General features: G+C 39.0%; 1 protein-coding gene across 18 annotated transcripts in view; it reads left to right on the top strand.

The window, feature by feature from the left end:
* Positions 1-26,918, top strand: part of LOC140733456 (myelin transcription factor 1-like protein) — a 444,485-nt gene that overhangs the window by 106,509 nt on the left and 311,058 nt on the right. The window contains exon 1 of one of the 18 annotated variants that reach the window (XM_073056809.1): positions 2,828-2,875. The exons of the other annotated variants lie outside the window; for them this stretch is intronic. The gene's annotated coding sequence lies outside the window, so the exon portion shown is untranslated. Of the gene's footprint in view, positions 1-2,827; positions 2,876-26,918 lie in introns of those variants that run through there. 18 annotated transcript variants of the gene reach the window in all.

Here is a 26,918-nt window from a genome sequence, read left to right as displayed (position 1 = left end):
ACAAAATTTGCTTTACAAATTGTAAAATGATCAACTGGATCTTAAAGACTTGAAGAAATCTAACAAGAGAGTCAAGGCTGGCTGACGGAGAGAAAACTAAACGAGCAAATGAAGAAATGGGAGAAGATGCAGAAAATCTCCCCCAAAATGTGGAAAACTGAGGTTTGGAATGAATGAGGACTCTTATGAAAATTATTTGAGAAAATGGGGAGTAAAAAAACATATTGTATAGGACTGAAATTCTTTCAAAGGAAGTGGCAAAGCAGAGAATGTACAGTATGTGTTGGGTGATATCTTCCAATATTTAATAGAACCCCACATAGAACAGAATGAATCAAATATAATCCAATTTTTAAAAAAAGGACAGAGAGAAGACAAATAGCCTGGTAGGGAAAATGCTGGAATTTACTATTGAGGAATTGGTACAGGGCGTTTTAAACATAATAATATATGACAGAAACAGTATTATTTAGAAAGGCAAAGCATGTTTGAATAAATAAGGGGGAGCTCACTTGAAATGTGTATCTGGATTTTTTAGAATTGATAAGGTGACACTCGAGATTATTAATCAAAACTAAAGGACATGGTTTGAGGTTATTTCAAAAATCAAAGTTCAAAGTAAATTTATTATCAAAGTACATACATATACTATCTTGAGATTAATTTTCTTGCAGGCATTCACAGTAGAACAGAGAAATACAATAGAATCAATGAAACCCTACACACAAAACAAGGACTGACAAATAATCAATGTGCAAAAGAAGCCAAATTGAGGAAATGAAAGAAAATAATAAGTAAATAAACAAACAATCAAATAAATCTTGAGGACATGAGTTGCAGACTCCTTCAAAGTGAGCCTATAGATTGTAGAATCAGTTCAGAGTTGGGAGGAGTTAAGTTACCCATGCAGGTTGGTGGGTGTTAACTGTTATAACTAATAACTTCCTGAACCTGGTAGTGTGGGACCTGAGGCCCCTGTACCTCCTTCTCAGTGCAGCAGCAACAAGAAAGCTTGGCCTGGATGTTGGGGTCCTTAATGATGGATGATGCTTTCTTGTAGCAGAGCTCCTTGTAGATGTGCTCAATGATTAGAATTGCTTAATGGATAATAAAGTCAGAATGAGGTCAGAATGAATAAGTCAATTTCAGACTAAGAGACTGAAAGTAGTGGACCAAGTGTAGGACCACTAAGTTTACTGCTGGTACAAAGTGGTGTGTATAAATAAATAAAAATTTAAAAACCAAGCAGCAATGTAAGTTGGAGGATCTTGCAAAGAAGTTTAATGGGGATAGGTTGAGTAAATGGTGAACAGGTTGAGTGAATGACTAAGAATATAACAAATATAATATGATCTTGGAAAATGTTTGATCATTCACTTTGGCAGAGAAAATGCAAATAAGTCTGTACAGTACATAAACAGACCACTTAGACCTCAACCTATGCCAACCATCAAGTATCTATCTGTACTGAACCCATTTAGTAGTACTTAGTCCTATCTTGCTCTGCCTTTAAAATGTGACAGATTTTTAAAGTTTTGATTATTTGGAAGGTTTTGGTGTTCAAAGAGACCCTGATATAACTTTACACAAATCACTGTAAGTTAGCATGCATGGACTGAAAACATTTCAGAAGTCATGAGTAGAGATGACATGCTCTAATTACATAAGGTCCTAGTGACACTGCACTTGGAATATTGTGTGCAAATCTAATCTTCCGACCTTTGCTCTTCTACCTTTGAAGAAGGCATTCAGCCTATGCTGATTCTTGGAGCAATCCTATCTATACCTTTCCCTGCAATCCATTTATCCCACATGCCTCCTGATTTTGCAACATGTACCTACACTAAGGGTAATTTAGAGAGATAGGAACACATACAAAATGCGGGAAGAACTCAGCAGGCCAAGCAGCATCTATGGAAGGGAGTAAATAGTCAATATTTTGGGCCAAGACCCTTCAGTAGCATCTTGTGTGTGTTGCTTTGTGTTTCCAGCATCTGCAGATTTTCTCGTGTTTGTGATTTAGCGCGGCAGGTTGATCTTCCAAATTGTATCTGTTTAGAATGTGAGAGCAAAACCCATGCAGTCTCATGAAAATATGCAAACCTCACGTAGAAAACCCAAAGAGGTCACAATCAAATTCAAGTCTCTGGAGCCGTGAGATGAGGAAGGATATATCTGTGATAGAGGAAAGCAGCAAAGGATCATTGGATTGATTCGGGAATGATGGCATTAGGTGATCAAATAGACTGGGCCAGTACGGTCCTGAGTGTATAAGAATGAAAGGTAATCTCATTGGAACATGAAATACTTACTAGTTTTAACACTTCTGGGGATAGTATTTCCCCTGGTTGGAATATCTAGATCCAATGGTAATCAGGTGATTAATTAAGAGGGCAGCAAATTAGAATAAAAATAAGAGGACATTTTGTCACCCAAAATATAGAGAATATTCAGAATTCTCTACCCAAGAGGGCTGTAGAGGCACAGTTGTTCAATATGTTGAATACTGAAATAAATGAATTAGTAGATACTAAAGAAATTAAGGATATGAAGGTAGGGCAGGAAAGCAGAACTGAGAAAAGTATTAGCCAGGATCGTATTGAATGACATTCCTGCATTTGTTTCTTATGCTCTGACCAGCATGGCGGGCCAAGAGAGTTTCCTCCATCTCTTGAGGTTTCCTCATGTCAAACACTTATCTCTTACAGTGGCTCCCAAGAATGGATGCTGACCATGTTTTAAATTGACTTTGGGATCTATCTCCTGGTAACAGCAATCCAACTTATTTTTCCAATCCAAATTCCAAAGTTGTATTGAAAAATTGGATATCTCTCTCTGCTGTCTGATCAGGTGTAAATGATATAAGACTTACAAGGTAAATTAAATCAATGCAAAATTATAGTGTTTTTAAACAATTACAGCCATTGAAACTGTTGGTGAATAACCCCATTCGTGTGCATTCCTACTCATTTCCAAAGCCAATAATGTATTTAACCAATTCTATTTTGCAGCACTTCAGTCATTTGGGAAAGAGATGCTAAGTAGAATTTATTTCTATTAGTTTTGTGGAAAGAGTTACTTATTTTTTGAAGGAAAGTCTTATTATTCAGAAAAACAGAAAGATACTGTATATGAAACACAACAATAATTATTGACAAAGTGATAGAGCTGGAAAAAGGAAGAAAAACTAGATGGCCACCATATCAAGAGCCCAAAGAACCTTTGACCCTCACCTTTTTGAAAAATGCAACTTAGAAAGCATTCTATTCAGATGCATCATGGTTTAGTATAGCAACTGCTCTGCCTGAATCTCCAAGAAACTGTCGAGTTGTAGACTCACTTCAGCACATGACGGAAACCAGCTTCTTATAGGCTCTGCCTATACTAATCACTGCTTCAGTAAAGTAGCCAACATAATCAAAGACCCCAGCCACCCTGCATGTTCTCTCTCCTCACCCCTCCCATTGGGCAGAAGAAGCAAAAGCCTGAAATCATGTACAACCAGGCAGAAGAGCAGCATCTACTCCACTGTTTTCAGACTGTTGAACAGTAAATTTAAGTGGATTCACATCAACTGAAACAGAGCCTGCTTAATAGACTGCATTAAAGATCAAAGTTATTCATTAACATGGATGAATCAATGGGAAACATCATGAAAGTTCATCAGAATAAGACTGAATGGCAATAGATAGATTGGACTGCTGGCATAAAAAATGGAGAATGAAATTCACTGTTGATTAATGCCAAGTTGACGTCCAAGAGGATTTTTACAAAGAATAATAAGTACTGAATTTATAAGTTCTGGAACTTCCAGTGGAGCTTCTACTTCAGGTTGAGTTCCAATTTGGCATGTGCTGCCACAACACATTTTGTCCTGAAGAAGGGTCTCAGCCTGAAGATTAACTGTTAATTCATTTTCATAGATTCTGCCTGACCTGCTAAGTTCCTCCAGCATTTTGTGTGTGGTGCCTTTTACATTATGGATTTTCCCCAACAATCATGTGATTAACATAAGGTGTCAGATAAAGAACTGAAGGTCAAAAAGGAAATAAGGGAAGGACATGAAATTGTTAGAGAATGGACATGTATACAACATAAAAGAAAAGTGAAGCATCTTCTATAAGTGTAGAAATACAGGAAGAGTTGTTGAAAGGAGGGATGAAAATAGTTAAAAACCAAAAAGAACTTTTTTGAGGAGGCAGCAGCTCCACTAGCTTATAATCATTCTCAGTTTATGGAGTACACTCATGGACTGCAACATTGCAAACGTTACTTCTGTATTGAAAAAAAGGAGAAAGAGATGAACCCGATAATTACAGTATATGGCTGTTAGTCTTATGGCAATGGTACGAACATAGAAAGGAACAGTGTAAAATTAAATGGCTTTTGAGAAAATAAGGGTTGTCTCATTCAATCAAATTTGTTGATGAAGAAACAGTAAAGTTTATGAAGGCAGTTTGGTTGTGCATATGAACTATCAAAAAGGTGCCGAATGAAGTAACCAGAGAAAAAGAAGTGTAACAAAACTGAAAGCTTGTAGGTTTAAAAGCACAATGCTTGCACAAATCTGAAAATGTTTGAATGCAAAAGAGAATATAATGTTGTCTAGCTATTTTTCAAGTTGGAAAAATATGTCTTGATGACTTTCAGATCTAAATGTTTGGAGCACAAGTCTTATGCTGCATGTTTGTGACCTATGTGTGAATACATTAGCTATAATTCCAGTTTCTAAATGATACAAAACTTGATCACTTAGCAAGCAATGAAGAGGATTATATTGGACTTTTGAATGAAATGCCAGACCGACAATATAGGCTGATGTACAGTCAATAAAGTTTAATCTAGAACTGTGGGAAATCATTTATTTTGGTTGTGGAAATACAATGAGGCAATGGATAAAATTAGTGGCGTACTTATTCAAATCTCTGAAATTGTTACAGTTACTGTCATAGAATACAAATACATTGTACTTCTAGGTTATATAAACATTACTTATGTACTGGGTTGAAGATTGTATAAATTTTGGGCATCATGCTTCAGGAAAGACATTTTTACTGATTTATTGAACTTTGAATTGTGGGCATCGCCAACAACACTCATGTTAGTTAGTGTTGTTGATGTGGTGGTGAGCTGCTTTCTTGTGTGGTTGGAAACTGTTTAGTTTAAAAAGTTCTCTAGTGCCATTAGATAAGATATTTCAACATTTTGAATCCAGATCAGAAGCACAAGCAGAACTGAGTGAAAATATGGCAATATATTTCCAAGCTGGAAGCCTACATGACTTAGTGTTAGTGTTATTTGAATATGGTCGTGATTTCATATGCCACTTGATGGTAGACTTTACTGGCTTGGAGGGTACTGCTTGAAGAAGGCTTATGAAGTTTCTGTAAAAGATCTTGTAAATAATAGAAGTTGCAGCTTCAATACACTAGGACTGAGTATTTAATGGAGGGGTGCCAGTAAAGTGGGCTGCATTGTCATGAACGAGTCTGTGTGCCTCACTGTTGTTGGTACTCACTCTTGCTTATGGCCGGTATCCCATCACTTGTGCTTGTAGGAGGTGATAGGGCTTTGAGTAACCAAATGCTGAATCACTCACATAATATCCAGACTCATCTATACACAGTCTGTGATGAGTGAAATGATTTCTGGTGTTTGCTGGACCCAAAATGTTAATGCTGGTGCAATTAGTGACAGAAGCACTGATGAATTTCAGTGAGAGGTTAGACAGTTAGGTGGAACATTGCATTTGCACCACATATTAACCCTTATATGAATGGTGTCTTGTTTTTGCTGAACACACACATAAGCTATTTCATTATGTGAGAAGCTGCAATTGGAACTCTGCTTTAGAATCCACAAAATGGTGGCCCATTTATAACTTCAGGATGGAGGGAGGTTTTTTAAATATTAATGGAGAAGTAATTCCTGGAACAATATCAAGAACTTGTAATGATTTGCTCAGCAAGGTTCTGACTATGTATGACTAAAGCTAGTGTCATATTTGTACAGCACGGACAGAGGCCCTGTGGTCCAATTCACCTATGCCAACTATAATGCCTATCTACACTCATCACTTGAACCTCCATTAGGCCTTTATCCTCTACTCTTCTATCCAAACACATAAACAAATGTGCATAAATGCCATAATTGTATCTGCTTCTACTATTTCCCTTGATGCGTGTTCTATATACACCTCCACTCTGTAGTGTAGAATACTGGAGAGAAAGGGTGCCTGGCATTCCTGAGTTTGGGAGTGGGGTGAGGTCTGTGAGGTGAGGTTTATGGGGAAGGTCAGAAATTCAAGATGCTGGAATCTGGACAGAGTGGGAAAAAAACAACTGTACATTCCTAAGAACCTAGCTGTGACAGAACTGGAAGGCCTGGAAAAGGAGAAAAGTTAGAGACTGCTTGGTGGAGGAGGTTCTGAAGTCTGATTACAGGATTAGTAAAGAGATATTTTGACTCAGTGACTTTTGTAGGTCATGGGGGTTTGTCATCCCTTGGTATGGCAAAGTTAAGGCAAATGATATCCTTTTGAAAAAGAACAGAAAATGGTGATAAACTTGAAGACGCAGAAAAGCATTAATTTAGAGAAAAATGTTGTTTCATCAGGCTAAGATTCTGACTTGACATTGAAAGGTCATTACTGAAAGATCACAGCAAAGGTAGATTGCCTGCCATTGTGATGGAGGCAGTGAATGCTTGGACTGCTTCCAGCAGCATCCCCGTTAGCTGGCAGGTTTTAGCTTTCAAGTTGCTTCTAAATCTGGTGAGAAAGCTCCAGAAAGTCATTTGATCACCATGTGGGGAATCTGCAATTTGTATGAGTCAACAAGTGCCCAAGTTATTCATGTATTGACTCCATGAGCTAAAATACTCATAATTATAATTATTTCAGGTCACATTTCATGTCCACAAAGCAGGAGTCTAAGGATTTAGTCAGACGTGGGCTGCATGTTGCCAACAATATGCAAAAAATATTTGTCTTGTTAAAGAAAGAGGAAAGGAATTTTTATTCTGACTTACCAAATATGTAAGATTTTCCAAAGTACTTTAAAATCAATGTAATATTTTTGATGCAATTATTTCTTTCTTACTTAGTGCACATATTAAGATTCCATATAAGCAAATGTGACACATACTGTATCCAGATAATATGATGGTACTAGGCAAAACACAAAAACTTTTCTAGGACAGATAAAGAACAACTGTTCTTCATCAAAAATTTTATCTATTTTATGTTCACCTCTGCAGTAAAAAATGCTTGGGTTTAATTGTCCATCTTAAAGCTGGATCGGGGCAGTGCAGACTTAATATAGGTCTATGGTAGATTACTGACAAATTTCCTTCATGGACCCATATTGGTGGAAGTGAGCCCTCGGTTAAATGCCATTTTTAATTAAACTCAAAGATCAATAATGGTATCATGAATCCACCAAGTGCTTTACAGAGTAGTTAATTCACTAATGGCAGCAAATTCAGGGAAGAGAAGCTCATGTCCTTGCTCTGTATGCATTGTACGTGACTCCAGACCCAAACCCAAAAGATTGACTCTTTAGCGGTCTCTAATTAAATCAGCAAGAAATAAAAAAAAAACATAAGAATCAAAGAGGACATACTGTACAGGAAAACATTTGAAACCAGATTTCGAAACAATGAAGACAGAGCTCAGGCAATCAACCCTGCTAATCCTATTCACAAATATAAGGGAATTTTTCCTAAATTGATAAAAAGTGACAAGTCAAGGAGTAATCTGCACCAAATGATGAGTGAGCCAATATGAGGGAAATAATCTATTTGAATTCATCAATTTCAATTTACTTGTTGCTTATGAATCTGCTAGTTGCAACTACCACCATATAATCTAAGTTCCACCTCATCCCAGTAAGTTCCTGCATCACAGTATGTGCCATTACCACTGTAGGCTCTAACTGGCTACAATTGGATATCCATGAAGTGCAGTGGGCCATCAGCAGTTTCAGAAGTCAGAAGGAGTACCAGGAAGCACTCTTAAAATATGGCATCAGTGGATAAAACAGCAAGCCTTTACATATGGGGGAGAGCCTATGTGAATTTAGATGTGGTGGATGTCAGAGCCTCTGGATGTTAGTTATTAAGGCATGTTACCTTGTTTTTCTTAGATATGGGATGATAAAGGTAATTTTTGATATGAACCTCAAATGGAATCAGGGACAGGCTGAAAATGTCTGCAAATACCTTTGCCAGCTGATCTGTGCAGGATCTAAGGCATGGCCATGGACACTCTCTGGGCCTGATACTTTCTGATGGTTAACTCTCAAGAAGACTGATCCTATGTCTGAAATGGTAATGGTGGGTTCAGTGCATTGGAGGTTGTCAGGGCGAGTGGTGACATTCCAATCCCTTTCTATTCAAAATCTATACAGAAGACTTTTATAAACATGAGAAAATCTGCTGATGCTCAAAATCCAAAGCAACACACACAAAATGCTGGAAGAACTCAACAGATCAGGTAGCATCTACAGAAAGAAAGTAAACAATCGATATTTTGGGTCAAGTTATTTCTCTCCCCCCCACCACCATCTTCTTACTCTGACTTATCATCATTTTTCTAATCTTGATGAAAAGTTTTGGCCCATTCAATATCTAAATATTCATTTCTTTCACTACTGGTTCACCATGGCCTCAATATACGCCATTTGCAATATGACTTGCAGCAACTCAGCAGATCATGATCTATAACAAGGCTTCCCAACCTGGGGTCCACAGATATCTTGCTTAATGGTATTGGTCTATAGCATAACAAAGGGTTGGAAACCCTTGATCTAGAAGGATAAGGAGCAGAGATGATTGTATTGAATGTCTCGAGTGCATTTGGAGCTCCAGTTATCCAGGCAAGTTGTATGTATTCTACCACATTTGAGATTTAGAGGTTGTAGATGGTGGTAAGTCAGTAACATTAGGTACTATCTGCAGGGAGAGAAACAGTTAACTCAGCCCCTGAAATATTAATTCTGTAACTCTGTATAGATTCATTCACTGATCCATGCTGACCATGAAGATCACAGCTATGCCAAGGCTAGTGGCACAGCAATTAATGTTGCTGTTCTGGGCCTGAAAAGATTTTTTAAAAATCACCTAGTGGTCATACTCTTGGTTACTATCCAATAATCCTTCTGAGTGTTAGTTAAGGACATGATTTATTGCCAAAGTTAGCAATTTGCCTCATACATAAAGGGCTGGACAAAGTATTAAATTAGTTTATGTTACCATCTTCACAGATATAGAGTAAACAGAATGGGAAGCAAAATTGATGGTATTTTGGCAGCAGCGCTTTTAAATTCAATACCGGGGAGACAAATAAGCCAGAATATTGGGGTTTTAATCATTAAAAAAAAGTTTCCTAGAACAGAAATTTAAATGGTTTAATTTAAATTGTGAGCTGCCTGTGACAAGAGTAAAGACTTCTTACTTTCATGTAATCGTGTGGCTTTGCATAGGCATTATTTTAGGCTGAATGAATAACAAGCACAAGGCATGCATAAAACTGTGATCTGAACTACTGTACTCCTTCCTTTCTTCCGAACTGTGGCTTCCATATTGCCAATATTAACAAAGCCATTGAGCACATCTCATCCATTTCTTGCACCTCTGCTTTCAACCCTTCACCTCTGGGACAATAAAAATAGTTATCCTGGCCCTTCATTTCCACACCACCAACCTTTGTGATTAATAGATCGTTCTCTGCAGTATCCAATAAGGAAGCCACATTCCAAGTTCTGATGAAGGGCCTTTGACATGAAACTGGAACTTGGTTTCTTTCCCTGTAGACACGTCCTGACCTGCTGAGTATCTCCAGCATTTCTGCATGTACTATTATGTAACCCAGTCTCTTAAATCATAAGCATGCTATTAACTGCAGGAAGTGTTTAGATGCAATACAGAGGAATGTGTCCAATAACATAATCAGGATATCAAACGTCTTTCAGGAAGTGCATTCATAGTACTTCTCCCAGCCAGCATTCTAAAATTACTTGCCTGTCGTGTGAAGGCTCATTCATCTGAAAACAAGAATTATCCTAGAAAAGGGGCCAGTGTTTTATATACAGAGACACTGTCAAAATCACAATGTGCACAATCACCTTGGTGGTGTTCAAATTTGGATTAAAAGTTGTTTAATTCTGACAGTAAATGTTTTCAAGTTGTATTTTATTCCATGCTGTAACTGTGAGCAATAAAAAATGGAGCAAACATGGCTTTGCATTTTAGTATTACATAAAATATGTTTTTCAGTGATTAGTATGCCGACAACCAGCGTAAACTTATGTGGTTCATCTGATGACCTTTGACACGTTGAGAATGTAAGGCCGCATTGCTTTTTTCCCCCGTTTGGTTGGCAGACGTGCTCTGCATGATAAAAGGCAATGCACATAAAGTGCATTCAAATTAAGTAAAAATAAATCATAAGGCAAAACCACCTCAGTCTATTTATGAAAAATACACAGAAGTAAATAATCTTGAACACTAACAATATATCCATATTCATGTTTATTATTACAGTATATTGTATAGGTCAAGGATTTTTTATGTGATGTGGTTGTTAATTTTTATTTTATTTTACAGGTTAAGCAATTATAACCATATTTTATTTTTGCACAATTAAATTATTTCTACTTTCATTTGACATCAATTATTTTATAAAATAGTTTCTTTCTGGTTTTATTTTCTCACAGTTAAACTCTACTAACCAAAATCTAAACCAATGAATTTGTAACAAAAACAATCCTTTAAAATGTGTTTGACCTTACATGTGGCATAACAAATACATTTAGTGTGAAATACAGACATTAAAACTTTCACAAGACATTTGTGTATAAAGGTTTGTGTCCTCATGGAGGGTCCTGGCTTGAAACATTAACTGTTTACTCATTTCCCTAGATGCTACCTGACCTTCTGAGTTCCTCCACCATTTTGTGTGTGTTACTCCAGATTTCCAGCTTCTGCAGAAATTTTTGTGTTTGTTTATAGATAATTCTACCATCTCATCCAACTGAGTGACTAAATATCCTGAACTGAGTGTGAGCTACCATTAATATGCTCCATATTCTCTGACTGTTCTAGAGGAATGCCAGTCATTGCAAGGCTTGAGTAAGATCATCAGTGTAAGCTAACATAATGTGCATGCATAGGGCATCTCTCCAAGACAGATATCAGAATTCCAATTATATGCCTGTTGGAACTCTTAGGGATTGCAGCCTAGCAATTCACTGGTGGACAGGAAAAGAAAACAGGAAACTAATAATGAATTGAGGTGTGAACATGGTGAGTGATAGAACTGCTTGGCTGATAGTAATCCCAGCAGATTTGTTTTGTTCTGTTTTTAGTTTAATTAGGAATTTCTGTGATTTGGGGAAGGGAGCAACAGAACAATAAGGTGGAGGCAGGGGAAATTGAGCAAAGGCGGGAACTATGTACGAGTGTTGCACTGGAAGAAAAGACAGGAGAAAAGGAAGGAAATATATCACAGAAGTTGCTTGAAGAGACGTAGAATGAGATGCCTAAAAAAAGAAGCATGCTAACTACAACATACAGACAAAGGATGTAAGGTACTAATAAAATACGGTAGAGGACGGTGAATGGGGAAGCTATAGAAACTTTAGACAAATTATATTCAGAAAGGCAATCACCCAGAAAATAAATATTATCCAGAAGTATATGTTTGAGTAAAATTAATAACGGAAAAAGGGAGAAATAAATGAATTAGAGAAAAGTTTGAATGTAGCTATCAGGGTTCTTTTGCTTGACCTTTGGATGAGTGATGCTCACAATAGCCATAATTATAGATCATCACTGGTTTGCCAGAGAAGATGATAGACTTCCAACTTAAATTGACCCAATTATTCTCAATAGTTTCTCTTTGAAATTGTCAAGGTATCCTGAGTTTTGACTGGACAAAGAGCTTTTGAACTAAATAAATTATAAAAATATTATACTAAAAAAATTATAAAAATTTTGAAATAAATAAATTATAAAATGTCGTGAATAGCACGTTCAGTGAGTTGGCCACACCGCAGGTAAAGGCTACACAGGCAGAAAGGGAAGGGGTGGCCACTAGACTGCGTAGCAATAGGCAGGTAGTGCAGGAGTCCCCTGGGGTCATCTCCCTCCTGAACAGATATACTGTTTTGGATACTGTTGGGGGAGATGTCTTATCAGGGGAAGGCAGCAGCAGCCGAGTTGATTGCACCATGGGTGGCTCTGCGGCACAGGAGGTAAGGAAAAGGAGTGGGAGAGCTATAGTGATAGGAGATTCGATTGTAAGGGGAATAGATAGGTGTTTCTGCGGCCGCAAACGAGACTCCAGGATGGTATGTTGCCTCCCTGGTGCAAGGGTCAAGGATGTCTCTGAGCGACTGCAGGACATTCTGGAATGGGAAGGTGAACAGCCAGTGGTAGTGATGCACATAGGTACCAACGATATAGGTAAAAAAATGGGATGAGGTCCAACAAGGTGAATTTAGGGAGTTAGGAGATAAACTAAGAAGTAGGACGACAAAGGTAATAATCTCTAGATTACTACCAGTGCCATGTGCTAGTCAGAGTAGAAATAGGAGGATATTTCAGATGAATACGTGGCTTGAAAAATGGTGCAAGGGGGAGGGATTCAAATTTCTGGGGCATTGGAACCAGTCTGGGGGAGGTGGGACCGGTATAAACAGGACGGTTTGCACCTGGGCTGGACGGGAACCAATGTCCTAGGGGGAACATTTGCTACTGCTGTTCAGGAGGCTTTAAACTAATGTAGCAGGGGGATGGGAACAAGTGCAGAGAGACAGAGAGGTGTAAAATGAGGGTAGAAGCAAAAAGTAGTAAGGTGAAAAGTAAAAGTGGCAGGCAGGCAAATCCAGGGCAAAAAGCAAAAAGGGCCACTTTTCAACATAATTGTATAAGGGCTAAGAGTGTTGTAAAAACAAGCCTGAAGGCTTTGTGTGTCAATGCGAGGAGCATTGGTAACAAGGTGGATGAATTGAATGTGCAGATAGTTATTAATGAATATGATATAGTTGTGATCACAGAGACATGGCTCCAGGGTGACCAAGGATGGGAGCTCAACATCCAGGGATATTCAATATTCAGGAGGGATAGACAGGAAAGAAAAGGAGGTGGGGTAGCATTGCTGGTTAGAGAGGAGATTAACGCAATAGAAAGGAAGGACATTAGCCTGAAGGATGTGGAATCGATATGGTTAGAGCTGCATAACACTAAGGGGCAGAAAATGCTGGTGGGAGTTGTGTACATGCCACCTAACAGTAGTAGTGAGGTTGGGGATGGCATTAAACAGGAAATTACAAATGTGTGCAATAAAGGAACAACAGTTATAATGGGTGACTTCAATCTACATATAGATTGGGTGAATCAAATTGGTAAGGGTGCTGTGGAAGAGGATTTCTTGGAATGTATACGGGATGGTTTTCTGAACCAACATGTTGAGGAACCAACTAGAGAGCAGGCCATTCTAGATTGGGTATTGAGCAATGAGGAAGGGTTAGTTAGCAATCTTGTCGTGCAAGGCCCCTTGGGTAAGAGTGACCATAATATGGTGGAATTCTTCATTAAGATGGAGAGTGACATACTTAATTCAGAAACAAAGGTTCTGAACTTAAAGAAGGGTAACTTTGAAGATATGAGACGTGAATTAGCTAAGATAGACTGGCAAATGATACTTAAAGGGTTGACGGTGGATATGCAATGGCAAGCATTTAAAGATCACATGGATGAACTACAACAATTGTTCATCCCAGTTTGGCAAAAGAATAAACAAGGGAAGGTAGTGCACCTGTGGCTGATAAGGGAAATTAGGGATAGTATCAAGTCCAAAGAAGAAACATATAAATTAGCAAAAAAAAGTGGCACACCTGAGGACTGGGAGAAATTCAGAGACCAGCAGAGGAGGACAAAGGGCTTAATTAGGAAAGGGAAAAAAGATTATGAGAGAAAGCTGGCAGGGAACATAAAAACTGACTGTAAAAGCTTTTATAGATACATGAAAAGAAAAAGATTGGTCAAGACAAATGTAGGTCCTTCACAGTCAGAAACAGGTGAATTGATCATAGGGAACAAAGACATGGCAGACCAATTGAATAACTACTTTGGTTCTGTCTTCACTAAGGAGGACATAAATAATCTTCCGGAAATAGTAAGGGACCGAGGGTCTAGTGAGATGGAGGAACTGAGGGAAATACATGTTAGTAGGGAAGTGGTGTTAGGTAGATCGAAGGGATTAAAGGCAGATAAATCCCCAGGGCCAGATGGTCTGCATCCCAGAGTGCTTAAGGAAGTAGCCCAAGAAATAGTGGATGCATTAGTGATAATTTTCAAAACTCCTTAGATTCTGGATTAGTTCCTGAGGATTGGAGGGTGGCTAATGTAACCCCACTTTTTAAAAAAGGAGGGAGAGAAAAACCGGGGACTGACATTGGTAGTGGGGAAAATGCTAGAGTTGGTTATTAAAGATGTAATAACAGCACATTTGGAAAGAGGTGAAATCATCGGACAAAGTCAGCATGGATTTGTGAAAGGAAAATCATGTCTGATGAATCTTATCGAATTTTTTGAAGATGTAACTAGTAGAGTGGATAGGGGAGAGCCAGTGGATGTGGTATATTTAGAATTTCAAAAGGCTTTTGACAAGGTCCCACACAGGAGATTAGTGTGCAAACTTAAAGCACATGGTATTGGGGGTATGGTATTGATGTGGATAGGGAATTGGTTGGCAGACAAAAAGCAAAGAGTGGGAGTAAACGGGACCTTTTCAGAATGGCAGGCAGTGACTAGTGGGCTACCGCAAGGCTCAGTGCTGGGACCCCAGTTGTTTACAATATATATTAATGATTTAGACGATGGAATTAAATGCAGCATCTCCAAGTTTGCGGATGACACAAAGCTGGGCGGCGGTGTTAGCTGTGAAGCGGATGCTAAGAGGATGCAAGGTGACTTGGATAGGTTAGGTGAGAGGGCAAATTCATGGCAGATGCAATTTAATGTGGATAAATGTGAGGTTATCCACTTTGGTTGCAAGAACAGGAAAACAGATTATTATCTGAATGGTGGCCGATTAGGAAAAAGGGAGGTGCAACGAGACCTGGGTGTCATTGTACACCAGTCATTGAAGGTGGGCATGCAGGTACAGCAGGCGGTGAAAAAGGCAAATGGTATGTTGGCATTCATAGCAAAAGGATTTGAGTACAGGAGCAGGGAGGTTCTACTGCAGTTGTACAAGGCCTTGGTGAGACCGCACCGAGAATATTGTGTGCAGTTTTGGTCCCCTAATCTGAGGAAAGACATTCTTGCCATAGAGGGAGTACAGAGAAGGTTCACCAGATTGATTCCTGGGATGGCAGGACTTTCATATGAAGAAAGACTGGATCGACTAGGCTTATACTCACTGGAATTTAGAAGATTGAGGGGGGATCTTATTGAAACATATAAAATTCTAAAGGGATTGGACAGGCTAGATGCAGGAAGATTGTTTCCGATGTTGGGGAAGTCCAGAACGAGGGGTCACAGTTTAAGGATAAAGGGGAAGCCTTTTAGGACCGAGATGAGGAAAAACTTCTTCACACAGAGAGTGGTGAATCTGTGGAATTCTCTGCCACAGGAAACATTTGAGGTCAGTTCATTGGCTATACTTAAGAAGAAGTTAGATAAGGCCCTTGTGGCTAAAGGGATCAGGGGGTATGGAGAGAAAGCAGGTACAGGGTTCTGAGTTGGATGATCAGCCATGATCATACTGAATGGTGGTGCAGGCTCGAAGGGCCGAATGGCCTACTCCTGCACCTATTTTCTATGTTTCTATATTACCAGCTGGCTGATAAAGCTTGCTCTTCTCTTCTCATTTCTCATCTGCCCTCCTTATTTTTCTTAGTCACCTTTCTCTGACCAAAGTGCACCAGCCCACATGACATGCTGCCAGGAAATCATATTCTGTCCATACCGCCACAATTAGCACTGTTCAGGACAGGCTTGAGCCAATGAACTGGACCTATTGAAGTGTAAATAACTGAGCTGTGGCATGAAAAATTATGTTCTAAGGTAGCGAGAGATTAAGGAGGAATTTCACCTGCTACAAGTGAAAAGTATGAATTAGAACTGTCAACATATAAGTGTTTTAAAGTTGTCATTATACCCATGATCACTTTTGTTAACTGTTGACTTAAAGTACAAATAAATTACAATTTTATAACTGGGTAGCTCTGTTGCACCAGCCCTTTTACCAGCAAGTGCCAGGCTATTAGCTCAAGGGTAACTTACTCTACAAGCCTGATTTGGAGCAAGAGTGAAAGATCATCTCGAGTTGGTTACTTTGCATTGATGGTCTGTGACCATCCTTCCTGCAGGAAATGAGAAAACTATGACTGACAGTAATGAAATGTGGTGAAGGGATAGGTGGAAGTCACTTGTAATAGTGACAATGTGAGACAGGCATGGCATTGAAAGTCGAGGCTGAATGGACTATCTGGGCAGGTCAGATGTGAAAACAGGTATGCATACGCAAGATAAATCAGCATTTGGACTTGTATATGCATAATAGATAGATTAGGTGGATTGAAATAAGATGATAGATAGATAGATAGATAGATAGATACTTTATTCATCCCCATAGGGAAATTCAACATTTTTTCCAATGTCCCATACACTTGTTGTAGCAAAAACTCATTACATACAATACTTAACTCAGTAATAATATGATATGCATCTAAATCACTAACTCAAAAAGCATTAATAATAGCTTTAAAAAAGTTCTTAAGTCCTGGCAGTTGAATTGTAAAGCCTAATGGCATTGGGGAGTATTGACCTCTTCATCCTGTCTGAGGAGCATTGCATCGACAGTAACCTGTCGCTGAAACTGCTTCTCTGTCTCTGGATGGTGCTATGTAGAGGATGTTCAGGGTTTTCCATAATTGACCGTAGCCTCCTCAGCGCCCTTCGCTCAGCTCAACTGTGTTTACCTTTAATATTCTAATGAGGTCATTGGACAGTGCGTGGCACTGGATCCAGGGTTGGAGTAATTATATTCCTGCTGCTCAATTCTACGGCACCCATTGTTATTCCTTTCAGGTCTTGCTTCTAAGCTGAGCACATCATCTAGTAGCCATAGGCTTGTTCTTTGCCACCAACATTTCAAAGTCAATGGAACTGAATTTCAGTGACGGAGTTTACAAAACATGGTAAGCCTTTGTAATAGTGTTTGTTTTTTTATTGTCACACGTACCAAGATCCAGTGGAAAGCTTTTCTTGCATAGTGTTCATACAGATCACGCAGGGCACCGAGGTCAAACAAGGTGAAACAATAACAATGCAGAATTAAGTTTTGAAGCGACAGAAAATGTAATGCAAGTAAATAATAAAGTGCAGATCATACTGGGGTAGATTGTGAGGTCAAGTGGTCATCTTATTATGCGAGGTCCATTCAAGAGTATGATAACTGTGAGATAGAAGCTATCTTTGAGCCTAGTGCTCGGTGCTTTCAGGCATTTTATCCTCTGGCCAGTGAGAGAGGGGAGAAGATAGAATGTCTGAGTGGGTGGGATCTTTGATTATGCTGATGCTTAAGCAATGACAAGAGTAGGTAAAGTCCATGGAGGGGAGGCTGATTTTGTGATGTGTTGAGCTGTGTCCACAACACTCTGCAGTTTATTGTGGTCATGTGCAGAGCAGTTGGCACATCAAGCCGTTCTGCATCCAGATAGAGTGCTTTCTATGGTACATTGATTTTAAAAATGGTAAGGGTTAAAGGGGAGATTCCTAATTTCTTTAGCCCCCTAAGAAAGTAGAGGTGTTAGTGAGCTTTCTTAGCTGTGACATCAACATATTTGGAACAGGACAGGCTATTGCTGATGTTCACTGCTAAGCTCTCAACACTCTTTAACATCAACATCATTGATGTAGACATGAGCATGCGCACCACCCCTTCTTAAAGTCAATGACTAGCACTTCTGTTCTGCTGGCATTGAGGAAAAGGTTGCCGTGACACCATGTCACAAAGCTCTCTATCTCCTCCCTGTAACTCCAACTCATTGTTATTTGAGATATGGCCTTATCTTCAAGGAAAATGTTAAGCCCATCTATTCACCTATCATAGCTCTAGCAATGAAATGTTTTAGACCATAGAAAGCACTGCTTGTAACTAACAACAAACATGCATACACACCGAGAAAATTTACACACACACACACACACACACACACACACACACACACACACACACACACACACACACACACACACACACACACACACACACACACACACACACACACACACACACACACACACACACACACACACACACACACATTTTCTACTACCCACATCTTCACATCTTGAACCCTGACTTGAGAAGCTAAAACTACAATCAATTGGCTGTCGCTATTTTTTGTCTTTGGTCCTTGTACTTGAACAAGCCCTGATTTTCTCTGCCAAGCTTTATAGTTGAAGAATGCCTACTTATGTGGGATGTAAGGCACACGCCCAATTCTGAAATGGTATATGAAGGCATTATTTTGCACTTGCTGATCAAAACAGTGAATCAGGAGGGGGTGCAAGATAGCTGACATTAGTTCCAAACTCATCCAATCAAGTACACCCAAGCTCAGAAATTACTCTCAAATACCTCCAGCGAATACTTGGTTATGAAGTTAGCAACAGCCAGAGTGTCACAAAATCCTCCACTCACTCAAATGCAATAAGCTGATTTTTCCCTTAAACCACAAAGATAATGAGCAGGGATTATGTCCTGGGCACTAATGACGTACTCCAAAGTCACTTCTGTGAAAACTATGGGGTATTTCCCATAGGAAACATTAATCTGCAACTTTCAGCACTCCAGGTCGAGCTATGAAGATCCCCAGTCCGGAGAGTCATTGTCCTTAGCCCTTGTTCACACCCTCCAACCTTTAAGAGACATCTTCATTTCACACATGGCCACACAGGAGCTCCCAGCCCAGAACATAGCACAGTATATTCAAGTTGTTTCCCCACAGCAATGTATATACTGAATCAAAATCATTCTGGCTTGAGTGGTGAACATTTACACGTGAGAGATGAATTTAGTCTTGTTACCAATGAAATCAACTATCTACATAGATCATATTAAATTAAAAGTGATCAAAAAGGATTTTTCATCTTAAGTGTGGTACTTTTAGCACCATTCTTGGAGATTCAGAGAATAAAAGTATTACATAATGACAAGGAGTATCCTATATAAAAGAGCTATGAATACTTGTAATTAATTGGCATTGCTGATTTTTATCATTTTGATTCTTAAGTTTCAATACCATTAAATACAGACTTGAAGATTGCAAATGGCAAAGGTATTTTATTTTGATGTTAGGCATTGAAAGGGTTTTATTTTACAACATGTAACAATTATTAGCTTGGTTAGTAGCATTTTTGCAACTAGAAGGCTTGAAGGTAAAATCTCACCCAACAAATTGACCAAAAATGTCCATGTTGATGTTCTGGTGCAGTGTAAGGATGAGCCATACTGTCAGAAGTGAGACATAGACAGCACTGAAGTAAGCCCTTCAGCCCAAATCTGCCATACTGACTTAAGTTGTCTCACTGAGCTGGTTCCATTTTCCTGCATTTGGCCTATATCCCTCTCAACCTTTCTTATCCATGTACCTGTCTACATGCCTTTTTGGTGCTGTAATTGCACCTGTCTCTGCCACTTCCTCTAGCAACTCCTTCCAGGTATGCGCCACTGAATATTCTGACTACTGAAATCAAAAATGACAAAAAAACCTTCTCCACTGTTCTGTCTTCTTGTGTCATCATTTTCAAGAAACCATATACCTACACTCCTAAGTATCTCTGTTTTACAGCACTTCTCAGCATCTAATAAGCTCTGCCTTGTTTGTCTTACCAAAACGCAACATTTCACATCTATCTGAGTTAAGTTCTAACTGCTATTCCTTGGTTCACAGGCCCAGCTGATCAAGATCTTCTTGTAATCTAACATAACCTTCTTCATTTTTCACTATTCCACCAATCATCCACAAACTCACAAATGATACTACCTACATTCTAATCCAATAATTCATGGTCTCTATGGTAGACCACTGGTGACAGGACTCTAGTCTGAAGACCAACACTCAGCCAGACACCTCTGTCTCCTAACCATCAAGCCAATTAGTAGCCTATTGAATAAATTGTAAATTGGATGCCTCTTCTGCTCCTCCCTCTAAGCATAAAAATTCCCAAGAAAATGATAACCCTCAGTCAACAGTGCTGAAACAAAGCATCAGGCTATAATCACCTAGTTCTTTGTGGAAGCATGTTATATACAAAATGAATAACACATTTCCTCCATGGCAATAGGTGCAACACTTCACAGATGAATTTAGTGCCTTATTTGCAGCAATGCAACAATGAAAAATGAAAAATATTTTTTTCTTTTGCATGTGCACCTATTTGATCTATTAGAGGCATAAGATCTTCAATATCAATACATTAAATCTCATAGGTAAGATGAAGGCCTCCATTTTTATTGCTGTTTGCTAAAGGAAAACTGGATATCTATCGGTAATCAGTGCTGTTCAGATTCTCCCAGTATCTGAACAGCACTAGGTTGTTACTAACCCTAACCAGCATCAGAGAACCTGACATTCATGATGTACACTGTATGTTTAAATCCCTGCAGGTCCTTGCTTCTCATTCCTCCAGAAACAAAGGCTCGTGTCCCAACACTGCATCACAACCCACCCTTACCTCATTGACTTAATTCTCCATTCATCTAATGGTGGCATTTTGATCACTTTTCCTACTATTTCACTGGCATTGATAATCCATACCAATCAATGCCTTCCATTTTGAAATTTCCTCTCAAAGTCCTTCAATCTTTCTGGATTCCTTCGAATTTTTAAAACAATCTTTTTGATCATTCTCTGCTTATGATAGAATAGGGAACTTTACTAAATAGGTTGACAGTAGATAGGCAAAAGATATATAGAAAATGTATATTAAAATTTTTAACAATTATTCTTTTCTATCAGATCAAAACAAGTTAGGCTACATGACTCAATCATTTATTTTTACAAAGAAAGAAAATTAAGGATAGTATTAGAGGTGACATAAAATTGCCAGAAAAAAATGAAGCAGGGCTGAGAATTGGGAACTATTTAGGATTCAAAGAGTCAGGGATGCACAACAGATCCATGCCAACCATGGTGACCCCCATCTTGTCTCAATTTTCTGTGTTCAGCTGATATCTTTCTAAACCTTGCCCCCATATGTACCTATCGTAAGTCCTTCTTAAATGATCCAATTGTACCTGCCTCAACCACTTCCTCTGGCAATGTTCTATGTACTCACCACACTTAGCATGACTGAGTTGCCCTCAATTGTCCTTTCAATCTTTCCACTCTCACCCTAAATCTTTGCCCCCTAGATTTGGACTCCATACCTTGGAGAAAAAACTGCTATCATCCATCATATCTAAGCCACTCATGATTTCATAAACTTCTATGATGTTTTGGATGCTCCCAGGAATAAAAACCTAGGCTGGTCAACCTCTCCCTATAAATCTGACCTTTTAGACCTGCCTGCATCCTCATAAATCTTTTCTGACCAATTTGGCCATTTTTTAAAAATAATAGGATGTCCAAACTGTACACAGTCGTGGCCTCATCAACAACTGCCACAACTGCAGCATAATGTCCCAACTTCTGTGCTCAATGCTTAACTGATGAAAGCCAATATGCTAAATGCCTTTTTCACACCCTCTCTACCTGTGGGATTGTTTTTAAAAAAAGCAAAGCACTTTCATACTCCTAGCTCTCTTTGTTCCATTAAACTCACTAGTGCACCACAATTAATAGTATAAGCCCTGTGCTGATTTGACATTCCAAAATGCATCACTTTACACTTATCCATATTGAAATCCATTTGCCACTCCTTGGCCCACTTCCCTAACTGATCAAGATCTTCCTGTAATATGCAATAACCTTCCTCATAAACAAATAACATCTCCTAATTTTGTGTCATCCAGAAATTACCGTTCAAGCCTTGTGATTTTGTATCCAAACCATTTACATACAGTAAAAATGAGAAACAGGAGTCCCAGCACCAACCCATGTGACACACCTCCAGTCACCAGCCTCCAGTTTGAGAAACAGCCTTCAACCACCACTTACTGCTTTCTGCCTCTGAGCTAATCTTGAAAACATGTAATTAGCTCTCATTGAATTCCATGGAACCTAATGTTCCAGACCAACTTGTCGTATGCAAGTTGTCCAAAGCCCTACCAAAGTCCAAATAGATAATATCCACTGCTCTACACTCATCTACGATTTTGACTAAAAAGATAGAGATTCCAGCAGAGGATGATTGAAGATAGAATATGAGAATAAATGCATGGAACATAAAAACTTAGAAAGCTTCTGTAAATGCATGAAGTATATTCTAGAAAGAAATGAAGAGAAAAGGGGTAGTGAGAGTTAGTAAAGATAAATGTGGGTTTCCTAGTCATAAATGGGAGAATAACAGGGAACAAAAAAATGGTAGAACAGTAAAACAAATGCTTCGGTTCTTTCTTCATAGAAGAGAGAATAGATAAACTCCCAGATATCTTAAGGAACTGAGATTTTAATGAAGGGGGAGAATATGAAGGATATCAAAATCAGTAAAGAAATAATGACAAGGGAATAAATGGGGCTAAAAACCGACACACACAACCAACGTACTAAAGGAAGGGGCTCAGGAAATACCAGATGCATTGGGTGGGGTGCTCATCTTCTAATTTTTTTAGAGTTTGGAGAAGTTCATACAGATTGGGAGCAATAGATGTAACCACATTATTATTTTTAAAAAGGATAGAAAAAAATCTAGGTAATTATAGACGAGAAAGCCCTGACATTTATAAATCAGCCTCTAAGAATTTGGTCTTATCTTACTCCTATGTCTCTTTGAAATTTTCCACATTAAGGGCATGTTATAAATAGTATTTATTATTATGTAAGATAATATAGCTCTGGAACTCAGTGAGCTCAACACCATGAGAAAGCGAGTTATTGAGCTTTTGAAGGAAACTTTATTTCCTTGGTAATCTTCCTGACAAATATAATGTTGTATTTAATTCAGTAAACTATTTAGAGGAACAAAGGAATGCAATGAAGATTTTGGGACCATTTTTATTGTTAATAGGCTTTCAGTGATAATGTAGATTAGCTCATTGTGTCCATTGCTCACAATGTCAGTAGCATTATCAAAATAAGCTGCAAATAGGGAAAAAAACTGAAATGCATGCTTGAAATGAACAGCAGGTCTGTCACCATCTAAAAAAGAAATGAGATAAGTTAAATTTTGGACAGGTTTACTGTCGGAGTGAAGTATCTATATCTCCTTTGTTTCAAAGAATGATGTAATTTTGACAAGTCTGTCTCTAAATGAGGTAGACAAAAAAATTAGACACTGGTCCAAAGGTGCATTTAATTTAGGTAGGCTTTCCCAGCTCTTGGCTTATGTATGTCATACAATACTCTAAGCTTAAAGAAACATCTGTTCACTCTGTCTGCTTTTTTTATGGGTGTTTTTTTGTTGTTGAGTGCATCAAGATCAGAATCTAGTTTATTGTCACTAACATACTTCAAGTCATGAAACTTATTGTCCTGCAGCAACAATACAGTGCAGACGTAATGAGTTTCTAAAGTGATAATTAATATTAAATAAATTTTATTGTTTTAATTTGTTTTAGATGAACACTGATGCAAAACTTCAGCAAGGTCACGGACTGTTTATGGATTACAGAGGAGGTAGTGCTTGCTGTTTACAGGCAAATTAGGGGGATAAATAGCCAAGGCCTGGCAAGGTGTTCTCTCTGATTTTGTGGGAGGCTAATGCTCCTAGTAGAAGTGCATAAAACATCGGAGGCCACGAATGAGGTGCCAGATAATTGGAAGATAGCTAATGTTGATCCGTTGTTTAACAAAGGCTTTAAAAATAAGCTAGAAAAGTATAGGCCGATGAGCCTCAAATCAGTCGTGGATAAATTATTATCTAAATCTATAAGCATTTGGATTGACAGGGCTTGATTGGTGATAGACAGCTTGGTTTTGTCCTTGGTAGGTCATGCTTAACCAATCTTATAGAGTTTTTGAGGAAGTTACCAGAAAGTTGATGAAATACAGGAAATTAATGTCTACCTAGATTTTAGCAAGGTCCAGTATTGGACACTGGTTAAGAAGGTTCAGTCACTTGGAATTCAGGATAAGTAAGTAAAATGGATTTGACGTTGTCTTTCTTCATGGGAGAAGCCAGAGAGTGGTAATAGATGATTGCTTCTCTGACTGGAGGCCTGTAAGTAGTGCCCCAGGGATTCTGTTGGGCCTATAGTTTTTTGCCATCTAGATCAACAACCTGGATGATAAAGTGGTAAACTGAATCAGCAAATTTGCAGATGACACCGAAACCAAGGCATAGTGGACAGTGAGGAAGGCTATCAAAGCTTGCGGTCAGAGCTGGACCACCTGGAAAAAGTGCAAATAGAGTTTAATACAGCTAAGTGTGAGGTGTTGCACTTTAGGAGATCAGATTTGCACAGTGAGCAGTAGGGCACTGAGGAGTGCAATAGAACAAAGGAGTCTGGGAATGTAGATCTACACTTTTCAGAAAGTGGTGTCACAGGTACATAGGGTCGTAAAGAGAGTTTTTGACACATAAACCTTCATAAATTATTGTGTTCAGGAGACCAAATTTGTAGCAGTGTGTGTAGTTCTACTCACATAGAATGTAGTAAAAAGGATGTTGCTAGGTTTTGAGGAACTGAGTTACAGGAAAATGTTGAATAAGTTTGGTCTGTATTCTCTGGAGCTTGGGAGAATGAATGGAGTTTTGACTGATATATACAAAATTAAGAGTGGTATAGCCAGGGTAAATGTAAGCAGGCTTTTTCCACCGAGGTTGGGTGAGACTAGAGGTAGAGGTTGTAGGTTAAGGGGTGAAAAATGAAACAGTTAAATAGTTAGAACATGAGCAGGAATTTTTTCACTCAGGGTGTAGTGAGATTGTGGAAGGAGCTGTTTGCAGAAGTGGTGGATGTGGGTTTGATTTCAACACTTAAGAGAAATTTGGATAAGCATATCGATGGGAGGGTAATGGAGGGCTATAACCCTCCATTATAGCCCTATGGGCCATAGGGCATGTTTCAGTACTGCATCTATCTATCCATCTATCGTATCTATTTACTTATGATTGTTATTGTAATTTTTAGGTATGTTTATGTATTGCACTGTTCTTCTGCTGCAAAACAACAAATTTCACAACGTTTGTCAGTTGTAATAAACCTGATTCTGATTCCGATTCTGGTGCGTGTTCCCGACTTCCACTTCCTGAATTCTACAATCAAATCTTTGGTTGTGCTAGTGTCAGGTTGTTATCAAGACACCACTTGACCAGCCAATCTATTTCACAGCTTATTGCCATCTGAGATTTTGTCATCAATAATCATGCCACCTGCGAATGTACAGGTGGCATTTCAGCCATGCCTAGCCACACAGTCATGGGTGCAGAGAGAGTAGAGCAGTGAGAGGTTGATAATGGTCTTGAACACTTCAGATAGCTAGTTGGCACTGGTTTTCAGTACCCTACCAGAAACGCCTTCAGGCCCCAAGGGTTACCCTCCAGAAAGATGTTCTGGTGTTGGCCTCCAAACTTGAGGTCCCTCGCTACTCTCGGGATTCAAACAGGTAGAGTTTTGTTCTCCCTTTCAAACCATGCATTAAATGCTTGACTTATGTGACAATATTATTATGGTTATGTTGAAAAAAATTCATTTGTTCTTCAAACATTCTTTTATTTGATCAGGAAGGCCTTATCAGTATATTTTATTGTATGCCAACATCTCCTTCTTGGTACAAAAGTGGCATTTGTGACAAAGGTTCAGACTTGGGTGCTTTTAAGAGCCAGTCATATTTTGTCATAGTCAAACAGCATGCAAAATGGTCCTTTGGCCAATTGAGTTCATGCTAACCATCAAGTGCCCCCGCTATTAACTCTACAGTGATCCAATTTTATTCATCCCACTTTCCCATCAACTTCCCCTGCAAATATTAGAAACAGAGAAACACAGAAAACCTACAGCACAATACAGGCCCTTTGGGCCACAATGTTGTGCCAAACATGTCCCTACCCTAGAAATTACTAGGCTTACCCATAGCCCTCTATTTTTCTGAGTTCCATGTACCTATCCAAAAGTCTCTTAAAAGACCCTATCGTATCCGACTCTACCACCATTGCCGGCAGCCCATTCCACACACTCACCACTCTTTGAATAAAAAACTTACCCCTGACATCTCCTTTGTATCTACTCCACAGCACCTTAAAACTGTGTCCTCTTGTGGCAACCATTTCAGCCCTGGGAAAAAGCCTCTGACACAATCAATGCCTCTCAACATCTTATACACCTCTATCAGGTCACCTCTCATCCTCCGTCGCCCCAAGGAGAAAAGGCCAAGTTCACTCAACCTATCCTCATTAGAAATGCTCCCCAATCCAGGCAACATCCTTGTAAATCTCTTCTGCACCCTTTCTATGGCTTCTGCATCCTTCCTTTAGTGAGGCGATCAAAACTGAGCACAGTACTCCAAGTGGGGTCTGGCCAGGGTCCTATATAGCTGCAACATTACCTCTTGGCTCCTAAATTCAATTTCACGATTAATGAAGGCCAATAGACCGTACGCCTTCTTAACCACAGAGTCAACCTGCACAGCTGCTTTGAGCGTCCTAAGGACTTGGACCCCAAGATCTCTCTGATCCTCCACACTGCCAAGAGTCTTACCATTAATACTATATTTTGCCATCATATTTGATAGACAATAGACAGACAGTAGGTGCAGGAGTAGGCCATTCGGCCCTTCTAGCCAGCACCACCATTCACT

This window comes from Hemitrygon akajei, chromosome 9 (genome assembly GCF_048418815.1).
Source record: "Hemitrygon akajei chromosome 9, sHemAka1.3, whole genome shotgun sequence".
NCBI lineage: Eukaryota > Metazoa > Chordata > Chondrichthyes > Myliobatiformes > Dasyatidae > Hemitrygon > Hemitrygon akajei.
Note: the sequence above shows the minus strand (reverse complement) of the source record. Positions and strands in the feature narration are given on the sequence as shown.